Raw genomic sequence first — 14,440 nt, 5'->3', positions numbered from 1 at the left:
GAGAACTGTTTGATGTGTGCACCGAAGGAGTTCGCTGGGTCTTTTAAACCATTACCTTGCGTGTTTACTAGAGGAAAAAAAATGTGCTTCTCGCCCTACTACCCTACTGACCATACTCCAGACTCTTCTTGCCTCATGTGCATATCAGTTGATGCCAGATAGAAACTTTTGCCAGCTCTCCCTTCTGGCCTGCCGACGCGTTCTCCTGCCTTGTGACTTAGATCTTTTTAAAATTGACAAGTTCTCAGTGCTTGGGGAGTCTCGAAGAGACTTCCATACATTGTTTTGTTGTTTGCGCGCATCGAGACACTCAGTGTTCCACCAGGGCACGCGCCGTTTTCTGGGTAGTCCAGATCCGAACGGAATGCAACTTAGCTGCAGTTTCAATAAGAAAAGCAGTAAAGAACCATACAGATGCATTCATGCTAGAACTGCATATGTCAGTCCAACTTAAGCTAGCTATCTTATAAAATTGGTCCCTATCGGCTCTTTCTATGAGCCTTTTGGGAACATGTACAAGACATTCAGAAGATGTTAGTGTACTTAGAATTGTAGAAAAATGGTCACTTCCATATTTATTGTTTATGACTTTCCATTTGAGTATCGGTAAAAGCGATGAAGAGACACTGCGGAGGTCTATCGATGAGTAGGTATTAGCCAGGCTATAGTATGTTGACTTTTTTCGATTGAGGAGACACGCACCAGAAGAGAAAACGAACTGTTCATTAAGGCGGCCTCGCGCATCGCAGAGAGAGTCTCCCCATGGACTACTATGAGAATCGAAGTCCCCTAGGACGCGATACGGTTCTGGAAGTTCAGCTATCAGCGACTGAACCTTGTGTTTATTCAGTTGATGGTGTGAAGGTATCTAAAAACTGCAAATTGTTACCAATTTGTTGAAGATGACAGCTCGGACAGCAACTGCTTCCCGGAATGTCTGAAGGGGTAAATGTGTACAGGCTGCTCCTTGATTAACTATCATGGCAACACAACCGGATGAGGTGACAGAATCATCTCGATCTTTTTGAAAGATAACGTAGTTGCGCAGAAAGCTAGCGTGTGTTGGTTTTAAGTGTGTTTCTTGCACACACACAGTACTTTTCGTGTATGTTTGTGTAAAAGTTCTTATATGTCGTTGAGGTTCCTCAGCAGGCCTCTGACGTTCCACTGTATTATATGTGTCATTTTGAAAATGTGTGGGGCCGTGTGTACAAGAAGTGTTACTTCAGGTTACTTGGTCTTTTGGGCGCCCCATAATTTGACATTTTTCTTTCTGCGTGTGCTCCAAAGAGCTGCGCCTATCCTTCGGCGTCTGATGCACCGGAGGAGTGGGATTTGTACCCATCAATTCCTGCGATCTGGCGGATGGTGCCAGATGAGCAGGCACATTCACATAAGCTTTGGACCTAACTGTGAGCGCAGTGGTCCGTGGTACGGGAGACAAGTTTGCTGAACCTGTTTGGCAGGAGGTGGGGCAGCACAGGCTACTCCAGCCTTGGGCTCAGATGGCGCGACCATGGTCACGCTTCGTGGAACACTGGCGGACGCGGAAAGATGTGGCGCGGCGCCTTGGCGCGTCACATCTGCAAAGGAAGGAGAGTGCTTGTTTTGGAGGGAGAAGCACTAGTGTGCCTCTTCAAAAGACAGATTGAATTTAACTTTCAATTGAAGGATTTGTTCTTCCCTTTTCCGGGATGGGCACGATCGCGAGTAAGCGGGATGATCTCCTGCGCAATTCGTGCAGCGGGCTGTTGCAGTACAATTGTCCGATGGGTGTTTGTTGGAGCTACAGTTTGCGCAAGTCGCGCACACTCCTCAGCTTTGCCAGCTGTGTCTAAAGCGCTGACATTTGAAACACCTACGAGGATTTGGTATGAAGGGCCTGACGCGAAGCTTGCAGTAGCCGGTTTCAATTGAATCGGGTAAATCGCTAGTACCAAATGTGATAATTACATGTTTCGTTGGTGTTTCTTTTTTGTCTCGTCGTGTGACTATTCTTTGAACCTTCAGTATATTCTGCTCTTGCCAGCCTTTCGATAATTCAATCTCTGATAATCCAAGAAGGTCGTCCATCAGAGATGACACCAGGGACTGTGTTCAAGGATCTGTGGGGGCCTACGGAAACTGCGACTTCCCCAAAGGCTACCAGATTAGGTAAGTTGTCACATTTCACCTTGTCGCGAACCTTCAAAACGAGATCGCCGCTTTCCAACTTGGTTACATGAAATCCTGGGCCGATTGCTTCGGTGAGTGTTTTCAATACAAGAAAAGGTGAGATCGTGCGGACTGTTTTGTGTTCTTTCTGGCTATGCACGACATAAAACTTGGGGGAAAGACTGCTTTGGTTTTGAAAAGAGAAACGGTTCCTCGGTGCCCCACCTTTTCGGGCGGCGATCAGAGAGAGGGGGAAAGCGTTGGCCATACAGATTGTGTAAAGTTCGGCGGCGATGGTGGCCACCTACCACCGAGCCCAACAAGGGGACGCTACAAGGTTGAATAGTAAACACTTGGAGACGCCAGCCATGCATTGCTGGTATAACCAAATATAACTACCCAAGGTTGAGTAACTACATAGGCTAACCCTCGCCACCAGGAAATTTGGAAGTACATGGAAAATAGAAGATGACAGGACAGATAAAAAGTGAGAGATAAAGATCAAGATGCAGGAAGAGGAAGATAGGAAAAGGTAACTGCCGATTTCCCCTGGGTGGGTCAGCCTAGGGGTGCCACCTATGTGAAGCCGGGGCCAAAAGGGTGTGTTGCCTTAGCGGAGAAACATTAAAAAACCAAGCAACCAGCGTCAGCTCAACCCCCAGGATCCCCTTTTCCCCATACATGGCTCAGCCAAGCTCGGCTGAACATGGGAGAAAGTCAACCCCCCCCCCCCCCCCCCGTTAGCTCGGGTCCGAGGTGCCGCAAACTCCTGCTTTCACAAACACCTCAGCGGGGAGTGTGCTTGAAATAAGCGTGTCTGTTTGGTAGTGAACACCTGTTTGTTCACTGTAGTGCGGCCTGGTTGCCCGCGTTTCCAAGGCATACTCAAAACACGAGCAGCAACAAAGAAGCCGCCCACATCTTCCCACACGACGGGCTGGAGTGAATGCGTCGCAGAGTAGTGATGGTATCAGGTGAAAATTGCGCAATTGAGTATGGTTTGGAAATGTTTTTTTGTTATTTCGCCTTTTTTATTCTTATTTATTGAATGAACGAGAAGCGTTACCATCAACGAGTGGTGGCACACTGATGTTGGATTGTATCCAACTGTAGGATGAAGGTACTGTTGCACCCATCGCACCTACTCGAATCAAGAAAAGCGTCAAGTCAAGCGAAATCCATGTAAAGACGCCCTTGACTACATTTGAAACGCGCGATTCAGTGCCTACATATACGGGTTGGCCGGTGAACAGCTGCGCAGCTCGAGCAGTCAGGTTTCTACTAGCACACGCTGCCTGCAACTGCCTTCAAGTTAATACTCTCATAACGACGTTTCGTCGGATATGCATGAAAGCAGGTTGGAGTGTACTTGCGTGGGTGTCAGGTGTGATGACGTCACGCGAGTCACTAGTTATCAGGTCACTACGCCGAGCAACAGCGTTCAAGTTGTTACCCTCTCAAAGACGTTTCCTTTGATAATCATGAAGGCAGCGAGCGCGGGCGATAGGCGGTATGACGTCACCTGACTCACTAGTGATTCAAGGCCTACGGATCACGGATGAGTGATAAGTATCACGCTATTGCTCTCTGAAAGACGTTACGTTTGATATATATGAAGGCAGGGTAGAGAGTGCTTGCGTGAGTGTCAGGCGTGATGACGTCACGTGAGTCACTTGTGGCCACGTCACTAGGCCGAGTGAGAGCGTTCACGTTAGTGCCCTTTCAAAGTCTATTCGTTTTATATGGATGAAGGCAGGTTAGGACAGCACGTGTGTGTGTGTTAGGCGTAATGACGTAGTGCGAGTCACGAGTGCTCACGTCACTAGGCCGAGTGACAGCATTATATTTATCACCCCCTCAAGGACGTGTCATTTCTTAAGCATGAAGACAGGTTAGGAGAGCGCGTGCGTGGGTGTTAGACGTAATGACGAAGTGCGAAAAGACGTTACGTTTGATATGCAGGAAGGCACGTTAGAGAGTGTTTGCGTGACTGTTAGGCGTGATGAGGTCACGCGAGTCACTAGGTCGAATCGCAGCGTTGAAGTTATTACCCCTCAAGGACGTCTCATTTCTTATGCATGGAGACAGGTTAGGAGAGCGCGTGCGTGTGTGTTAGGCGTAATGACGAAGTGCGAAAAGACGTTTCGTTTGATATGCATGAACGCACGTTAGAGAGTGCTTGCGTGAGTGTTGGGCGTGATGACGTCATGCGAGTCACTAGTGATCACGTCGCTAGGCCAAATGACAGCGTTCAAGTTATTACCCCCTCAAAGACGTCTTGTTTCATATGCACGAAGACAGGTTAGGAGAGTGCGTGCGGGGGTGTTAGGCGTAGTGACGTAATTCAAGTCACTATTGATTAGGTCACTAGCTGAATAACAGCGTTCGAGTTATTACCCTCTAAGACATTTTGTTTGATATGCATGACGGCAAGTTAGAGAGTGCTTTCGTGGGTGTTAGGCGTGATGACGTCACCCGAAACACTAGTGATCCCATCACTAAGCCGAGTGACATGGTTCAAGTTATTACTGTCTCAAAGACGTTTCGTTTGATATGCATGAAGGCACGTTTGAGAGGGATTGTGTGAGTGTTAGAAGTGATGATGTCACCTGAGTCACTTGTGGTCAGATCATTGGCCTGGGCAATAGGTATCGAGTTATTACTGTGTGAACGGCGTTGCCTTTGATATATGAATGTTGAAGGTGTGAGTAGTGCGTACACGGGTGGTAGGCGTGATGAAACTGCACGAGTCTCAATGTGTCACTACACTCAAATTCAAGTGCCGGATAACAAACCACGCATAGGCGGCACGCTCCTGCGTACTGATTAAAATCCTGTCCATAGGGAGCCCAGCAATAAAAAATACCCGTGACATCTGCGCGGCACAGAAGTCACGCATACAGCCAGTAAGAGCAGGCGCAAGAAGGGAAAAAAAAGACAAAAAGGAGAACCACCATCTCCGTCGCGCCGGCCTGGCGCCAGGAGCCGGCATCAACTTGCGCAGAACCGTTCAGCCACAAGCGTGAGCATGGAAAAAAAAGGAAAAGGAACGCCGTCCTCCCCTCCCCCCTGCCGTCGCCACGCCAGCTGGGCGCCCGCCGTCGCCTGCATGCCGTGGCATTTGTGCGTCACCGTTTCGTCCCGCTGTCTTGTGATCGTCGTTTTTCTACAACATGGCCTGAGACGGAAACATTTTCCAGTGCTATATGGCACACTTTATTCAAGATATCATACATCTCTCTGCATTTGGGCATACACTGGGATGTGCAGTCCCATTGTTACTTTTTTGACTTCAATAAAAGAGTACAAACAGCTTTCCGTTCATCAGTTGTCGAGGTATGACACTGTGTCATGCACTAAATAAAAGAGTACTAAAGCATGCGTGACAGCTTTCTGAAACACTGGCCTATGTGTGTTGATGATCGTGATTTGATTTGATTTGTGGGGTTTAACATCCCAAAACCACCATATGATTATAAAAGACGCCGTAGTGGAGGGCTCCGGAAATTTTTGTTGATGATCGTGTTCTACCAAACAAGTTGATCTGATTATTTTAGGAAAGCATGGAAAAAAAGAAACAAACCGAAGGCCGCGAGACAAAAAAGGTCAAAATTGAAAATCTATTGGTCGATGTTTGATTAGTGGTTGCGTAATTTGATGATGAACATCAAGTACAAAAGTCAAAAGTCAGGTGCAGAAGTCAGCAAAAGAGCCCCACCGCAGTGGTGTAGTGGCTAAGGTACTCGGCTGCTGACTCGCAGGTCACGGGTTCAAATCCCAGCTGTGGCGGCTGCATTTTCGATCAAGGCGGAAATGTAGGCCCGTGTGCTCAGATTTGGGTGCACGTTGAAGAACCCCAAGTGGTCCAAATTTCCGGAGCCCTTCACTAGAGCGTCTATAATGATCAATTTGGTGGTTGTTGGACGTTAAATCCCACATATCAATCAATCAATCGCAGTCAGCAGGAGAGCGTATGTCACCGACATTCGCTCACTGTTTTGAATATCAAGTACAGTTCTCATATTCCAGCATGAACTTTAACAGTGAACCATGACCAAGACAACCAGTGTACTGCTGTGGAGATAGTTTACCAGCTCTAAAAATCCCCATTTTCTAAAGAGCAACTGCTAGCAGTAAGAATAAATGTTTAAAGGTTCGTTCTGCACCATTTCTTGACCTCAACTGCACGCCGGCGTTCGCAACAGAGATGTGCAGAGCCATTATTTATTTGGAGGGTGACCGACCTGTCCGTCGCTAATTTGTGTACGTCATTCTTGACCTTGGCGCGCGTTTCGGCATCCACTTGAACAGTGATGTGATGCTGAATAAAGGTAAGGGTAGCCACTCCCCATGAATAAGATCAGTTCAAGACTAAAAATGACTAACAAGCACTCTATATAGCGAAATAATGCGCATAAATTTCAATTGCAGAAATACGTAATCGTAGACATTCTAAAAATGTGCTGCTGCCCCAGCGTCCAGCTCGCGGCAGTTCGCACGTACGGAACGGAAATGTTAGAGTAGGCACGCTAAAATACCCATACAACGTTTACATGCGAAAGCGCATTGTCTTCAAACAGCTGAGAATAGGCTACTGTCACTGACTCGCGTGTACCTCCCGACACAAATCAGCCAAATTTATCACAGCACACGCACGTGCGAGAAACACACGTAGGTTTCGACAGCCGAACACAACCTCGTTCGCGGATTTCGGTGAGCGCAACACCCGCAGTTCACGGGGAAGCACTAAAACGACGCACAAACACACTAATCGTTCTTGCGGAATGGCGCACCATGAACCGAAATCAGAGTCGAAAGCGCTCACCGTAGTTGTCTCGAATTCATGAAGCCCTACGAACTATTCGCTGATCAAATGCATGCACATGGCACAAAAACAGTTCAAGGTTCCGAAGACGGTTTGCGAAACCCCACTTGGTAGGTATATATCTCCGCAAAAAGACTCGCCGTCATGTGGTGGCGCTGTGGTGCAATGGTAAGACATATGCTCCACGTGCATGCGGTCCCGAGTTCGATTCTGGGGCTGTGCTTTGCATGTTATTGTCGCAAACATAGGTGATTGTGATACTAATAGTTTTTTAATTACCTGTAGTCGTAATATCTGCCACATTCTCGGCGAGAAACCGCTCTCAAGAGCGTAAAATATTCCTTTTTTCCCGCCACCGCATCAAGGCCGGCCGCCTACAGAGAGTCACGCCTAACAGCAGGCCGTATCTTGCGAGAAAACATTTCACCTAAAATCCCGGCTTTTCTGAAGGACACTTAAAATCGGGCCGGTTTCTCTACAACACGGCTACGGAGCCGCCTGGAAACGGCGATAATTTGACTTCATTTCCTGCCTGCGGGAGTGTAGTCTAGCCAGGATTTGACTTAGAGTGTAGTGACTCATTCATTGTTTGTTCTACATATACTGAGAGTAGTTCCTCTTAAATTCACTCCGAAGCTATTCACTCCACCACTCGTTCCCGAAAATTTTGGGTCGCTTTGAAGTCACGATGTCGTGAGGATTAAATTCGCTGGCATCTGGACTAAATCGGCTGTTGGTTGGATTAGTTTCAGTGGCACATGGATTAAAATGAATGTCACCTGGATTAATTTGAGAAACGGCTAGATTAAATTGACTAGCGCCTAGATTAATTTGGCTGGCGCTTGCATTGAATTCAACGGGAAAGCCTGTAGTTCATTCAATGGTGTGACGGGAGGCCGTTACTCCGAATGGCCGCTGTACCTGTATTTTACTGCGTTTTCTGCGATAATTTAACATTTTTTAAAACTATCTTCACAAGCATACGCAGGAGGAGGGGGAGATGTTTCATGATCGAGTCCAGGCTGCGACGGGTGCACTTCTGATGGAGGCGAAAATGTTGTAGGCCCGTGTGCTCAGATTTGGGTGCACTTTAATTTAAAGAACCCCAGGTGGTCGAAATTTTCGGAGCCCTCCACAACGGCGTCTCTCATAATCATATGGGGATTTCGGGTCACTCAATTATTGATGTCAGGCTGACTATGCCAAATCTTCAGAACAATGTACCGTAGGCGCGAGGTCTGTGACCGTCACGCGTCTTGGGCGTGCAGTACGCGCACACAGTATGAGTTTTTGTCATTTTAGTCAGCCCATTCGAAAGCTGTCGTAACAGGAATGGTATCTTCATGTATGGAATTGCAATCAAAAAGTCGTAAGGAGATAAAATGCCAGAAATCTTTCACGATCAGGTACGCCATCTTTTGGCTGCACGTCTTTTGGCTATGTCGCTGCTAATATTTCTAGCCAAACTACTAATTTTAAAGAAACGAAAGCCAGCAAGAGGGCAAATTGTGAACGTGAACCGTTCAGGCATGTTGTCATGTTTGGTCTTCATGAGGTCACAGCTCAACTCAAAGGAGATACCAATCCGCACGATGTGCTCGTGGTTTTTTCTTCGCCCAACAAGCTTGCTATGTTGTGCTCCTACGCATGCAGTGGTAGTAATCAAGGGTGCCAAATCAAGCACATATCTGTTATATTCATTGCAGCACTTGCGTGTATTATGTCTTTTTGTACTGTAGCAAAACATACATCGGGCAAATAGGGTGCTGCATAAATGAGTGACCTATGGAGCATCTTAAAAAAATTAAATAACAATGTTGATAAAGGAGCAAATTTTATGGCTCTTTTTATTTCCCGTTACCGCTGTGCTTCGTAATTTCGCGAGACGTTTAGGTATATTTAGCAGGAGAAATATAAACACGCACTGCGAGCTTTGGAAGCATACCACACCAAAAAAAATGCAGCCGACTGTAAGTGAATAAAGATGCTTCTTTCTCAGCGACAAGAACCCATGAGGACTGAATTGATCTTTAAGTCGAGCTGAGAGAGGACATATTTCTATCCTTCTGTACGGTTAGGCAAAAAGACAGCGATGACAACAACACTTGTGGAGTGCAACAAGCTATGTGATTTGTGAAACTGTAATGGCTTCCGAATCACCCTAAATATAAATCTCCAGCTTATGTGTTTTTGCAGTTTTGGGTCAATGAGAGCGAGGTGGTGGACGCTCCCAGGTTTTCGCATCGTGGCCTGCTACTAAATACTGGCCAACACTTTCTTCCCGTAGCCACCATCGTGGAAGCGCTGGTGAGTATAACTTCGTTTAACTCTTTCGTTTCCACGCCTATTCAAGTTGATCATTGGTTATTGACGCTTTGGATGTTCGATATCGGCATGTTTAATTTGTTTCTCGTGCTCCCAGCGCTTTTTGGTAGTCAGTCCAGACCCTAAACTTTCACAATCAATATGATTTTGTCCGTTTTGGTGAAATATGATTTTTGACAGACCTAATTATGCAAACCAGTAAGCATGTGCTGTGTCGAAAGTGCACTTCTCTGGTGAACTTTACAGAAGTCCGTGTTTTCGTGGTTATGCTTTAGAGTAGCATCAAAGTTTTATAATCACAATTGCATTCTCAAGTCAAATATCAAATTCAGGTGTCAGCTTCCCATTCTGACAGTCTTGAGCAGTAATAAACGCCAGATAATTATGCCAACGTATGAATAGAGAGCTGTTCGCAGGAGTCAGAGAAAATTTATTCTACAAAAAGATGTTTGGGAAGGTCCGCCGCATGTATAAGGTATAAAAATGGCCTTTTCAGCCGGTTTTTAGCAGTTTTGGTTTCGCTTGTATCCATATATCAGGTACAGGGCAGCAATTTGTGTCACTAGTCGCTCCTACGGCGTCGTCATCACGCATGCATAAATGCGCACCTATGCTGCGAAAAAAAAACACGTCGCTCAAAACTGTCTGGCAACCGCACCTGAATTTAGTTAGTACTAGCTTCAGTCCGAGGATTACAGCACGTCAGCTTCATCTTTTATGGTGATAATGTTCTACATTGGGCTGAGACGTCCGCACACGTTCATGGGTTCATTTTTTACGGCCTCAAGTTGTCTCCACCGCAATTGTGTAGCTTCTGACTTTTGTACCATCTTACAGCTACTCTGGATACGTGCGAGGTCCACATGCAGCTGGGCGCGGTGGGCTGGTGTGGGCTACATAGCTCCTTACAGCACAAACGTCACAGGCAGAGGCACAGCCAGGGTGTGGCACACTGGGCACGTGCCCCCCCCCCAAAAAAAGTTTTTTTGCCATAGCGTAGAGAGCAAAAAATAGTCATTTTAAGGGGGGCGCTTCTTGCGAATTTAAGGTGGTGCCACCCCCGAAAAAAAATTTCTGGCTACGCGCCTGTTCACATGTCCACATCTTGGCCCTAGAGCTGCATATGCGCCGGTGCTTAAATTGCCTCGCAAAAATCGCAGATTAGAAACAACATTGGCCAAATTGTGTAAGGTGGGGGACCAGGTGGGCCGGATGGTCCGCCGGGTTTCCAACAAGCGCGGGGGGTTACGATGCAACGATGCCTTGCGGCTGGCGCATGCATTCGTAACCAGCCGAGTCCTGTACTCGGCTCCATACCTCCACCTAAGCAAATCCGACGAGAATGCACTCGAAGTCATTCTCCGCAAAATCTACAAGCGCGCCCTCGACCTTCCTGTCAGCACCTCTAACCAGCGCCTTTTGGGCTTGGGAATGGTGAACACCTTCAAGGAGCTGAGAGAGGCGCACTTGACAAACCAATATACTAGACTCTCTAAAACACCGTCGGGTCGCCGCCTCCTTGCCCGTCTACACATCAATCATTCAATAGACACGGAAGAGCGCGTACGGATTCCAGAAGTTTGGCGATACTCCTTGCACGTGCGCCCTTTTCCGGCTAACATGTCCCGAGACGACTACAGTGGCCGACGCCTCGCGCGGGCGGAAGCCTTGGCTCGACACTCCGGCCACGAATCCGGAGTATTCTACGTGGACGCCTCCGGCCCGCACCACGGTGGTTGGTACACGGCTGCGGTCGTCCATCAAAACACCGTTGTAAACGGACTCACATTCCGTGCACATAACATTACGCACGCGGAGGAGATCGCCATCGCACTAGCCACCGCAGATCAGGACTCGAGGGTCATCATCACCGACTCAAGGGGTGCCTGTCACAATATTGAACAGAGATACATTCCGTACCTTGCTTATAAAATTTTGCTGAACAGCAGCTACCTAGGTGCCCCCACGCACCGAACGATCATATGGGCTCCGGCTCACACGAGCCTCGATGGTAATGAGACGGCCGATGCCGCCGCCCGCGCGCTCACTCTCCGGGCACCATCCTCGTCCCCTACCGATCCGGAACTCGAACCCAATCCCGCCTACACCTTTAACGAGGTCACAGAATTTTATCAATCCGGCCATAACGTCTATCCGAAACCTTGTAAGGGCCTCACAAAGGCGGAGGAGCGAATCCTCCTTCGCCTTTATACCAAAACTCTATTGTGCCCGGCAATCATAGAACACTTTGACCCGCTTGCACGGGGAAGTGCCCGCATTGTGAGGAAAATTCTTCTGACATTTTCCACATGGTGTGGGCATGCCAAAAAAACCCCAAACGTCACCCCACTACCCAACCCTTCGCGGGAGGACCGGGAGGCAGCCCTGCTCGGCTCCTCTAACCTGACGGCCCAACGGGCCTTGGTCGAGCGTGCCCGGGCCGCGGCCAATGCCAATGGGCTTCCGTAAGAGGGAGCCCACCTAGTGTTTGTACCGGGCGGCACCTTAAGGACCGTTCCCACCCTCCCGGTAAATAACATCTGTAAATAAATGTTTTTCAGCAGCAGCAGCTTAAATTGCCAGCGGCGGCGCCGGGAGAGGGGAGGGCGGGGGGTAGGTCAAAATTTAAGAGTTGCTGGAGAAAAATTGAAATTGAAAAAACTGAATAGGAAAAAACTGTTTCCCCGAAAGGGTGAAGCAGTTGAAGTGACAGCAGCATGCTTTGGTTTTAATTATTTACAAGCATTGCTGCTTCAGTTTTCGAGACGTAGCATGTGTAAATGAAAACGTTCAGCACCTTAAAAAAATACAACCCAGCAAAATACAAATATCATTTAGTCAGTACCGAGTGAGGGCAGAAAAGCAATGAACAAATAAAAGAAAACAATTCTGAATGTATCTAACGGTCGGGCGCAATATTTAGAGGGTCGAATCGGGTAAGGTGCACGTGCACAAGATAAAACGAAAGATGTGGGGGCTATAGAGCTTGAACCAGTGTTTACTATCTTACTTACACGATTGCGATTGCGCCCCCCCCCCCGCTCCTAGATTTTCGAGAAAAGCTGCAGTGATAAAACATGCGTATCCAATGTTGGTGAGAAATGCCGGTCAAAGTAACGAAATATGAGCAGTGTTGCTTTTTTAAAGCAGAAACTAACAAAGTTATGTGATGTTTGTGGTGAGGCGACCAAATCACCAAAAAACCAACGCATATTTGAGTCTCACCTGAGTCTTATGTGCTGTCAGCACTATTTGTTGTCATTCAGTTGTTTTCGCTGTGAAAGAGACATCAATGGACAATATGAAGACAGGAAGGTACTCCCACAAATTCCGCGCACCTGCTGATGCGAAAGCAAGTGACCAACATACTCTTACATTTTCTACTAGAGACTGGGTCAAGAAATGTACAGTGACCCAAAATACATTGAAAAAGTCACTCAGGCGAAGAAATTGCCGGCCAGGTCTCCCAGGCTAACCCCGGTTGTGGTAACATCACCACCAGTCAACATACTTTTTTCGAGTTGCTTAACGTGCGTCGGATATACCAAAGTTTTCCAAGAGCTCATTTTGCCCTATTTGAAATTTCCTGTGAGAGTCACACCAATGAATTTAAGCTACATAACACCTATTAGACTCACACCACCATTACTATATCTAAATATGAAAGGAAATTTCTTATTTCAAGGGTCGTAACTACAGTATTTTTGAAGTTTACGACTTTTCGCTGCCGTTAGAAAACGACAAAAAAACACTATTCAGCTCATCCTGATATTGAGCATTAGAGATGGTTCTGCAGAAAGCGCAGTCGTCTGGAAACATTCAAGTTTATTTTCTTATCCCTGATAACTTAATCTCGATCAATTATATAAATAATTGAGAAAAGTGCACCAAACACCGAGCCTTAATGCTGCTTCCGGATGTGATATATACGTCACATGACTTCACGTGGTTAGGCGTATTACATTCTGAGTGTTACAGCAAATATTCTGCTATCCAATCAGCCGGCAGTTGGCAAAATTTTTGTTTAAAAAACGTGTTTGATTCTTCTTTTTAGGATTCGGTATAATACAAAGAGAAACGCGTCCTCGCAAAGGTAGCTGAGCATTCATTGTGCATTGTTTCGCCACAAGGGCAAAGGAATGAATGCTTCAGTCACGTGAAGAAAGGCAAGCAGCCCAAACTTGCAGCGATCGCCTCAAGCAGAAAGCACGCACAAAAGGGGCGCGGACAAACAACTGTCACAGCTCGACACTTAAAGCACGCTGCTCAAACGGAAAGAAAAGACGCACGAAACGAACGCACAAGTATACACCTGGACGAGGTGGAACAATGGTCACAATTTTCACTTCTTCGTGTGTGCGCAGCGCGCTGCTTTCGTAAACGCGGCCGTGGCAGCGAGCGGAGAAACGTTCGTGCTGTCTTTGACTACTTACTGTACCTTAAAAGCAAGCCTGCGGTGGCAGCACAAGAGCTACAGAGTGCCTCAATCCCGAGATAAGCGCGCGAGTGAGCGAGCCACTACGCTAAATAACATCTTTACGCATTTAGACAACGCCATGTCGAGGCACGCGAGCACATCGACACGCGAGGTGCCGTGGCACATGACCGTAGAGGAAGCGCGTACGACGCGTGCTCGTCCTGCCATCTCGCTACTGATGAAAACGTGCTGAAGTACCGAGCTCTGAGGACCGCCAGCTGTACATAGTGTACATAAATAGGTTGCCGTTAGCATTGTGCGGAAGGGTCCCTCGGTCGCTCAGGGGTTAGCGTCGCGCGCTGAGGAGCGCGAGGTCGCATGTTCGACGCCCTGCTGCGGAAATTTCCCTTCTACTTTTTTTAGTTCTGCTAGTAAATAATTTACAACATTACAATCGTGACGGAAATACGTCACCGACTCGTGGTTAACCCCGGCATAAAACACTTCCAAGTTAAAAGTAACAAGTTTAGCATGGCGGAGCATGTCAAGGACTATCGAATGGCCAATAAATTGAACATCAACCTGTTTTCAGTTGTTAAGCGAAGAAGCAGTGTCGTGCGTAAACTGAAGCAACTGTGTAACAGTAGAATAGCCAGCACAAAAGCCATGCTGGGATTACAAAAGTATATTGCGTGTATTTACATAATCTACAATGTATT

This window comes from Rhipicephalus microplus, chromosome 2, assembly GCF_043290135.1.
Source record: "Rhipicephalus microplus isolate Deutch F79 chromosome 2, USDA_Rmic, whole genome shotgun sequence".
NCBI classification, from domain to species: Eukaryota; Metazoa; Arthropoda; class Arachnida; order Ixodida; family Ixodidae; genus Rhipicephalus; species Rhipicephalus microplus.
This window is presented reverse-complemented; position numbering follows the sequence as displayed.